The sequence below is a fragment of the Daktulosphaira vitifoliae genome, unplaced genomic scaffold, assembly GCF_025091365.1.
Source record: "Daktulosphaira vitifoliae isolate Bord-2020 unplaced genomic scaffold, ASM2509136v1 Scaffold_2, whole genome shotgun sequence".
In the NCBI taxonomy this organism is placed as follows: domain Eukaryota; kingdom Metazoa; phylum Arthropoda; class Insecta; order Hemiptera; family Phylloxeridae; genus Daktulosphaira; species Daktulosphaira vitifoliae.
In genome coordinates, this window is record NW_026099573.1 from 4642163 (window position 1) to 4652856 (window position 10694).

General features: G+C 32.7%; 2 long non-coding RNA genes across 2 annotated transcripts in view; one reads left to right on the forward strand and one right to left on the reverse strand.

The window, feature by feature from the left end:
- Positions 1–1045, forward strand: part of LOC126898897 (uncharacterized) — a 7090-nt gene extending 6045 nt beyond the window's left edge. The window contains exons 2-3 of the long non-coding RNA XR_007702415.1: positions 434–488; positions 588–1045. This is a non-coding gene — a long non-coding RNA (uncharacterized LOC126898897). The remainder of the gene's footprint in view (positions 1–433; positions 489–587) is intronic.
- A 5243-nt stretch (positions 1046–6288) lies between these two features.
- On the reverse strand, positions 6289–7027 carry LOC126898909 (uncharacterized). Its single transcript, XR_007702429.1, has 2 exons — positions 6981–7027; positions 6289–6616 (listed from the first exon to the last, which is right to left on the reverse strand). It is a non-coding gene; the product is annotated as an uncharacterized LOC126898909 (long non-coding RNA).
- Between the last annotated feature and the right edge of the window lie 3667 nt (positions 7028–10694).

Genomic DNA, 10694 nt, shown 5'->3' on the forward strand with positions numbered 1-10694 from the left:
AATATTAAAGATATAAAACTATTTTGAACCTATGAATACTCAATTATTTGATAATAACAAATTAACCTAATAGTTACCTTATTGAATTTACGAATAAATAACAAAAAATAAAATGTCATTTTTTATTTAAATATTTAGTTTATAATGTGTATTGTATAATGAAAAGCAAAATAGCAATATTTATTATTTAATTCAATAAATTTCATCAAATGTAATAAATTTATAGTATTAAATGTATTATGGAAATTCAAAAACTCAAATGCTTCAATCAATTATATATAATTTAATTAATTTAATAATTAACAGTTAAAGATATACTGGACATCTCTGTTTAAACAGACAACTTTTTTAATATTAGATCCAATTATCATTTTGCTGAAAATTTTAAGTTATTATATTAAAATGATAATAATATTCATTTTATCAATTTCAGATTGCAATTTTTGCAAAAAAAATTGGCCACAAAGAGCGGGAGTGCTCCAAGAAAGGTAATTACAATTTTTAACTTTATGGCTTGATAAAGTCGTTCAATAAGAAGATTCTTATCTTATAGCTGTATGGTAATTTCTAATAAATATCTTTATCAGAGGCTCCAGTTACAGCGGCTCCAGCAGCGGTGGCGGCTCCAGCAGCGGTGACGGCTGCAGTAGCGGTGGCAGCTCCAGCAATTATGGGGGGAGAAATTAAAATTTTTTTTTTTTTAATAAAGATTTTTTTTAACACTGAGTTTTTTAATTAATAGTTGATTTTGCTTTTGTTATAAGTCAAACGTGAACTCATGTAGTTTATTTCAGACTTTGAAAGATTTTTCAGTAACACATTAATTAAAATTAAAATGTCTTCTGTGTAAGTAAAGTGAATAAACATTTAACATTACAGAGATTGCGATATTTCTGTATAAAATTATTTTAATTCATTAGTTATTTGCATATTGAAAGATGATCTGAGGGTGTCCAGTTACTTTTACTAAACTAATAGAAGGATTTTGAAATTTTATATACAGAGTAATCACAATTAGGTAAGATACTTATTTTCAATATTTTCTAAGAAAATATTGAGGACTTTTATATTTTTATGAAGAGAAAAAAATTTTAGGTTCAAAAAACTATAATAATATGTAGTTAAATCATTTTTCTTTTCGTCCTTTTAAGGATAAAAATTCATAACTGATTTTCTTTAACCGGAATCCTTATTTTTAACTTAATAATATCATAAAAAAAAAGTTACAAACAAATCTTGTTATAATTTATTTTATCCAATCAATTGTTTGCGTTTTAAGATTATTTAAAGTAAAAATTTATCATTTGTATGATTTTATGATATCAGTGACAGAAATCTGTTTTAATGATCCCTAAGTTATTTATTATATATATAATAAAGTCAAGTAAAATGTGTCCGATTGATAAACAATTGGTATCTTATTTTTTATGTCTTAGTCAATAAAAAAATTGGTTTATTGGACACTAGAAAAATGCGGATACTGTATTTCTAAATAAGTGAAAATTTGATCTAAAATCTCTTAACTTTAACATGTCTAGATAAGCAATTGTTCAGATAACAAACATAATAATAATATAATTTGTAATTTTTTTTTTATTATATTAATTAAAAAATAGTGTCCCATTTAATTAATGTAAAAGATTTTTATCCTTGAAAGGATCTTATATATATTTAGACATCTAATTTTTTCTTTGATAATCTTCTTTAAAAATTATTCAGAATTTTACAGTTTTAGATAGTTGTAAGGAGAGTGACCAAAATGTAACTCATATATTATGAGTCACAGCTCAGGCGTTATGACACATTATTGATGATTTAATAATAAACCAATCATTAATAAATCGAGTTCACGAAAAATATGAAAACTACGCTTAAGTTTTAACAAAGAATTATTTAAAGTCGGTGGTACTTGTGAAAAAGATAGTCTTTTACAGTAAAAATTTGGTAAAATATGCCCGTATTAACTTCATGTGAATGGTGCGAATAGCTTTTAGGTGTACCTCAGTTTTCAGCTTGAAAAGTGGACGCCGGCAGTAAACGCTTTTGCCTTGTTTTTCTAATGTCCTACTTAAACGATATCTGCTGTTCTTTTTCACGCGACGTATATTGTAAGATATTTATATATTATATATTGAGAGGTAACGACTTCGGCCACGCAACGGATTGTGGAGTCGCTACCCTCATGGCTCCCTTGCAAAAGGAAAGTCGGGTCGCCAATAACTTAGGCGAGAGTCTCGATTATAAAAAAGAAACAACACCTGGACCATAAGTGGATTTTAAAAAAAATTAAACAAAAAGTAAACCAAATAATATTAAATAAAATAATATACACTATGATGAAACAAGGTCGATCGTCGAATAAAAAAATTATATATATATACTAAAATATAGTGTTGTTGTAGACTATAATATGCTGATTCCTTGTAAATAAAACAAAATATGTTTTGTTTGATGTTGCCAGTGGTGGGCATACTTTAGTATATCGAAGATCGTTACCTTAAAACTAGGGAGCATTATTAAAGGTAAAAAAAAAATAAGATACACGTGAATATCTTCAATATTCACGCAATAAAAAGATTTTTGTTGATTAAGAATATTAAGGGAACTTTATTAAATAATGACAGTTAAGTTAATAGTGGACAATACCCAAAGGCAAAGACCACTCTAAAAACGAGTCGCAGTCGCATCGCATTCCTGGTGTTACCGGATCGCGTTGCTTCCTCTTCACGACCGACATCCAGTCCAAGACCTCGCCAGAGGGTGATCTTAGAAAAGGTCTTCGAAGGACGGCACTGGGTTTCAGACGTATTAGATACGAACACTATTATACAGTGGCATCACTAATAGAAAACATGACAATGGAGTAGGGTTTATGATACACGATCAGATAATACCAAATATGAAGACATTTACAGCCTTTAATGGTAGAATTTTCTATATTCGCATAGCGGGAAAGATACTTGACGTAATTATTATAAATTATTATGCTCTAACAGAAAAAAAGATGAAGATATAAAGGACAATTTCTATGAAGAAATAGAAAGTGTATATGACACGTTACCGCTGTACTATTTAAAGATGGTAGTAGGCGATGTAAACGCGAAGGTTGGAAGGAAACACATGTATAGGTTATAGGACATAACTATTTACATGAAATTGGTAACGGAAATGGAACTAGACAGGTAAATTTCACACACTCAAAAAATGTTATAATAAGCAGTACATATTTTCCTAAAAAAATATAAACAAATTTAATTAGATATTCTCAAATAGAGCGACATATAATCAAATTGACCACATACTTATCATCAGATACTTATAACATCAAGTACTTGGCCTTAAGCATCTACGACAAAAATAACTAGAATGATTCGGTCATGTATGGAAAATAGATGGGTAATTAAAACCGGTTAATTAAATTATAGTCAATTAAAAATATGCTAATCAATAAAAAAATTAAAACGAGACTCCTAGGGCGATCCAATACCCGATGGATTGATGTAGTTGCCATGATTATAATAATGATAGACAAGAACGCAACTACAGAGTCAGCGTATCATAGAGTTAGAAGGAGAGATTTTTTGATGTTAACGTTCTAAATAGATGGTTAAGTTGATGAAGAAAAAAAGAATAACTCTTTATATCGTTGTTAAACATATATATATATTAATACTGAGTGATTGATTAACTATGGCTCACAAAATATCCCTGAAAATATAAGAGCCATATATATATATATATATCCCAACTATTCGGACAAAAAACATATTTCGCGGACACCAACGTCCTCGAGACTAAGTGGTATGGGGAACTCATTTAACCTTCTCGGATATTATCAAAACTGCCGTGGTTTTCGTACCAAACTCACAAACTTTAAATGTAATATCTCTTGTTTTGATTATATGTTCATTGTACTCACTGAAACTTGGATTAATAGCAATTTTTTCTCTTCTGAACTTGGTTTAATTAATTATAATATATATAGATTTGATAGATCACCTATCACAAGCTCCTGCGAACGAGGTGGGGGGTTCTTATAGCCATACGCAAAGACATTCTTTCCTTCCCTCTCACCATATCAGATTGTGGTATTGAATAACTATTAATCCATTTTAGTATTAATTCAAATAATTTTATAATTTGCGGTGTTTATTTTTCTCCTCATTCCCCAGTTGAATTACACAAGGCACATCTAGACTTAGTCGAATCCATAGCCCAACAGTACCCATCCTACTCCTTAATTTTCTGTAGCGATTATAATTTTCCGTTCATTTCATGACAATCATGGACTCTATTACTCTTCCACTTCCTTATCACAGCACTCTAGTGTACCTGAAACTTTTTCATTTCATGGTTTTTATCAAAACAATAATATTCCAAATGCACATGGTAATATCCTTGATCTAATTTTTACTAATTCTAAATTTGCATCTATTAACCTCGCTCCCTTATCTGCCGTCCCTCCTGATACCTTCCATCCGCCATTGACTTATTCCCTCAACCGCCCCTCAATATCATTAACAAATAGTACTACTTTTTCATATTTTAATTTTAATAAATCAAATTTCCCTGGTATCATTCAGTACCTCAATTCTTTCAATTGGGAACTTACTTTTAAATCTCTTGATACGGATGACGTTATGGACACTTTCCTAGACGTCTTACATTCTTCTATCCATACTTTTGTTCCCATAAAATTTGCTAAGTATTTTACCTTTCCGCCTTGCTTCAATCCGGAACTCAAAAAACTAGTTTACTTAAAAAACTCAGTTCATGCTGGGTACAAACTAACCTCATCACTTATAGACTATAAAAATTTTTCTCTTATGCACGCTCGCTATAAACTTATATTAAAACGTTACTACCGTGACTACATTTTTATTTATCTTAAGATATGTTGTTGCCTGGCCACTTTTCCTGTAATGTCAAAAATCTTTTGATTCCGGGTTCTTCCCTTCCTCACTCAAGCTTGGCTCAAACCAGTGACCCGTCTCAAGTAACAAATTACCGTCCAATAACCACTCTTTCTCACATATCTAAACTATTTGAAACTATTGTTATTAATTCTATCCATCCTATCCTTAATATCATTTTATGTGATGAACAACATGGATTTCGTCCAGGTCGTTCAACAATCACTTGTAACCTCATTCTATCATCCTACATATATGATTCCTTCAGTCAGCAAAGTCAAGTAGATGTCATTTACATGGACTTCTCGAAGGCATTCGATAAAGTAGATCACAGTATTCTAATTAAAACTCTGGATAATCTAGGTATTGGTAATCCTCTACTGTCTTGGGTTCACTCTTATTTATATTATTTATTAATATTTTGTTTCAACTTCCCATTCGACCTCTGATACCTTCTATACATCTTCTGGAGTACCCCAAGGTGCAATTCTTTCTCCTCTTCTGTTTGCTCTTTTCATTAATTCCGCACCATCAGTCCTCCGTTATTCTAAATTACTGATATTTGCTGACGACATGAAACTTTTCCTCCGTATCAATTCCTTATCTGAATGCCACTTACTACAAGAAGATCTATTGCGGTTTACTAACTGAAGTGAATCCCTTGGCCTCTCTCAATATTAATAAATGCTCAATCATGTCATTCTTCCGACGCAATTCTCACATTGTGTTTCCTTATTCTATTAATAACATTCCTTTAATTCGTTCCTCTCAGTCAAAACGTGATCTTGGGTTTATTCTCACTCACAATCTTTCTCCAAATAAACACATCCAACATATTTCCTGTAAAGCTCTCAAACTCCTTGGTTTCACCTCCTGTATTATTCAAGAATTTAAATTATCCAACCCTCTTAAAACTCTCTACACCTCCCTTGTTCGCCCCATCCTAGAATACGGATCTGTTCTTTGGGATCCCCAAAGAAAATTTTTAAACCTGGCAGCATACCGCCTCAATATCCCTCATGCTCCTCATGATTACTCCCCTGTCCTATTTACCCTACATCTCTCCAGCGTTGCCAATCGACGCCACAAATTCAAACCTCTCCTTCCTAAATAACCTCCTATCAAACAAAATAGACTCTAGCCAACTTCATAGCCTTTTAAGATTTAAAATCACTCTTCGCACCACCCGTTCTAACACTACATTCCTCATCCCACTATTCTTTCTCATTTCCATGACACCGCTAAAATGATTCGCCTTATGCGGTTAGCTAATAATGATCCAGCTTTCGATTTATTTTAATTAAGCCTCGTTTATGTTGTTTTAATTTATATTTTGTATCAATGTATATATAAATTTTCTTTTAGCTTCGATGCGAAGCTGAGAAGGTATTGGTTTTACTAAGATGTGTTTTTTTTTTTTTTTTGTGTCTGTTACCACTTTTTCTCAGCTCTCACCGAACCGATTTCTTTCAATGATACGTCAAAAGATCACAAATCGTATCTAGTCGAAGACATTACCCTTAAAAATTGAAAAAAATTCCCTCGTTCCCCGTAAATGGGGGAAACCTCCAAAAAAATTACAAATTTAAAAATCGCTAATTTTCGAAATTTTTTCAATTTTTTTTACTTAAAAGTGCCATAACTTTTTCAAAAATGAACATATCAATATAATTCTTTTTTATATAGATGCATAATATCATTACCTTTCATTTGGTATATTTTTTTCATAATTTTAACCCTTAACCTGCCCACAAGGGGGGATTTAAAATGACAACTTTTTATCAAAAAATTAATTTTTTTAACTTAAATTTTGAAAATGTTCCGGAAGGTCTGACACTTTTATATATATCTTAAATTAAAGCTAATGTAATATACTTTATAATGGTAAAAAAAAATTTCGGACTTTATTTTATCTTCATGGTGAAAACAGACATTAAACTTAATAAAAAAAATACGATTTTTGTAAAAAAATTCTTTTTTATATTTTTAACTTTATAATGCTATAACTTCTCGAAAGATGTATGGATCAATATAATTCTTTTTTTTGTAGATGCATGATGTCTTTACCTTTCATTTGGTATATTTTTTTCATAAATTTAACCCTTAACCTGCCAACAGGGGAGGATTCAAAATGACAACTTTTTCACAAAAAATTAATTTTTTTAACTTAAATTTTGAAAATGTTCCGGAAGGTCTGACACTTTTATATATATCTTAAATTAAAGCTAATGTAATATACTTTATCATGGAAAAAAAAAATTTCGGACTTTATTTTATCTTCAAGGTGAAAATGGCTACCAAATGCTATTATTGTGTGAAAATTCTCAATTTTATTTTTTACATTTTTAACATTATAATGCTATAACTTATTGAAAAGTGTATTGATCAATATAATTTTTTTATGGGAAATACTATTTTCTAATAATCTCTTTTTTATTCGACATACTTTGTCTTAATCAGGATATTAATAAGGAACTAGCAGTTTATGAAGCTTTTGGAATAATCCACCAATTTTTTAAAATTAAACACTATCTAAAGATTTGCATCGAAGCGTTTTTTTTTGATAGTGATTTTAATCACTGTCAGATATCATTATACTTGATCCAACTATGCCACGTCACCACTGTGCCGCGACCCCCCTGTCCTGGGTTTTGTTACTTGTTTCTCACTAATTTTTATTAATGATGTTTATGATGACTGTTATATAAATTTTGGGCTTTGCCTGTATAAAATGTTATAAATAAATAAATATATATATATATATTGTAAAATGTTTTCCAGCACTTTTCATTCAATTCCTGTTAGATTTTGACCGTTTTCCTCGAATAGCAACTTAATATGAGAAAGGTTTTTTTCATTGTACTTTTTATACATTTTCGAGGACACCAAACATTTTTTAACGCGCATAATTATACTTAACTAAGTATTATAAATAATTAGGATCATTTATTACAGGTTGAGGATTAAAAAAAAAACTTTTATTTATAATATAATATTTATTTCTATCCTTGTAACACTAACAATATTAGACAAAAAATTAGACCAACATATAAAATGTGGATAACAAATAACTAGATCAGACTAGCAACATCAAGAAAAAAAATTAAACTTTACATATAAAATATAAAAATAATTAAATTAGACTAGTATCATCAGAAAAATTTTCAAAACATTTATAACAGTACTTAGTTATCCTCTCATGCTCTTTGCATTTTGAACGGGAACTCATTGTCTTTTTGTCCTTTTTTCGATCGCATAAGTTGCACCGTTTATATTTTGTAGAACCTGTCAGAGACTGCTCTGTTGCAGAAGGAGCTGCTATACCCAAAACCTTCTGAAGGCCATCCCTAAGTGTCCTAGGAAACCTCTCATTATTGATTCGTTGTTTCATAAAAGATTCTGTGAGTTGAAATGCAAGATTTTTCAAAAAACTGACTCGATTGTAACGCGCCATCTCTTTTCTTTAGCAAATATAAAACATAGCTTTTATAACCAGATGTATCTAAAATGCCGAAAAAATAACGCATTGGCCAACGTCTCGATTTCCTTTTAGTCTTGTATGAGTGACATAACTTATCAAAAACATATACACCTCCTTTAGACAAATTGTAAAATTCCACTATTTCTGGCTTTTCTGTTGTTTTTACTTCTCCTGTATAGTGCATCGTGCTCAATAAAATGACGTTATTTGTTTTTTTACTGTAGGAAACCAATGTATTGTCTGTCTGGTATACAAATCTTAACGAATTCAATGGTATACGTGTTAATGAAACCATGGATTGTGGTATTTCCCGCTTTTTTTTTCTTAGGGTTTCCGCCATTGTAAACTTGCGTTCAGTAAGATGTACTGCAAGTTGGTAGGAAGAAAACCAATTGTCTATACTGACATTCCGGTTTGTACCTTTTAAGTTTTCCGTCAGCTCTAACACATACCTTGTTGGCTGCAGTAAGGTACAAGAAATATGTTTTTATCAATGTACGGAATTCCTTTCCAAAAATAAAATGTTCGAGCGTCATAGAGCGAAACAATTTTCAACCCATATTTGTCAGGTTTTAGGGGTAGATACATCGGCGTACGAGATGGGCACCAACGTGTGCATCGTCTCGGACCCGCACGCCGGATTAGTCCGGGAATCTGCCGGCTGGTTCTTGGACTGGTCCGGCAGAGCGGCGATCGGCGTGATGGACCGCGACCTATCAGTCGCGGACATCGAGACGGGCGACGGGTACGTAGTAGCGAGGATAGACGGCATCGACATTTTGAGCTGCTACGCACCGCCTAGCTTGCCGATCGCCGGACTCCTCGAGCCTCTGTCCTCATGCCTGCGGGCGNCGCCGGACTCCTCGAGCCTCTGTCCTCATGCCTGCGGGCGAGGAGGCTCGGGCGGCCGTGGGCCAGCCGCGGGGAGATCATGGTCGGGGACTTCAACGCCCACTCTCCGGTCTGGGGGTCGGCGGACACGAATCAGCGTGTCGAAAACCCGTTGGACTTGATGTCGGCCCTCAGCCAACAGGGGCTCCACCCCGACGTTCGAGGGTCACTGTACATGGGTTGCCATTGTACATCTCTTTTATTATGTGTTTTAATATTTTGTATATTATACACCATAGGCGCAAATAACTTTAATTTTTTTATTTTATCTGCAAAGCCTTGTATCTCTAACCATAATTTAGAAAATTCTTCTGCACTTCGCTTATGTTCAAATGTTTTAATAACTCCTTGAACTATTGTAGCAGTACTTCCAAGTGTAGCCGATTTTTGCTGGAGTTGATTACTTAACACATTGATAATAACTAAAACGTCATACAGTATCAACAGTGATGCGTATTCCAAAAACAGAAGGCGCACAGGTGAATGCGTAATCCAATACAAAAGGCGCACAGGTTAATGCGTTGAGCGTGTACGAAATGTACCAACGAATATATATAACGACACTTGTAACGCACCGCACAATTTATATGACAATAGTAGCTGTATAAGGCGCAGGCAAAAAAAAAAAAATAACATTCGCGATACAGATGGCGAAAAACGTGGAAAACAACATAGAGTCGAGCAACCAGTTAAGGTGAACGTCGAAAACCGAACAGGTCGCAATATCGGTAATCCATATTCGGCGGCGGCCTTATCTCAGTGTCAAGGGCGGGGAGACGACCGATGACAACCGATTGTCATATTAATAGCTGGACGGCTGATATCGAGAGAGACACGGGTGAGCGCCAGCCTAGAGCAAAAGGCGGTTCCGTGTCAACAAGTAAATAATAACTTCTGTGAACTAAACCTCATCAAACATATTACTTCTCCGCCTTATCATCCATCAACAAATGGAGCAGCTGAAAATTCAGTTAAGTCTTTCAAGTCAGCTATGTATAAAGCTCTAAATGACCCAAAAAACAATAATGTAAGTATGACAACCTTTATAGCCAGATATATATTNGAGTATGACAACCTTAATAGCCAGATATATATTAGTTTATAGAAACACTCCTCATTGGACAACTAATGAAACACCATCAAAGCTAATGATAGGAAGAACAGCTAGAACAAGATTGGATTTCTTAAAACCAACCATCGTACAGCAACAAATACAAAAACACAGTGAAAGGGGCAGAGAATGTAAATTTAAAATAGGAGATACAGTATACACTAGAGACTATAGAAATGTTAACAAACCGATGTGGGTAAAAGGAGAAATTTTCCGGAACATTTTTAAAAGTTAAGTTGAAAAAGTTAATTTTTTGTAAAAAAGATACCATTTTGAAACTCTTGCTATGGGCTGGTAA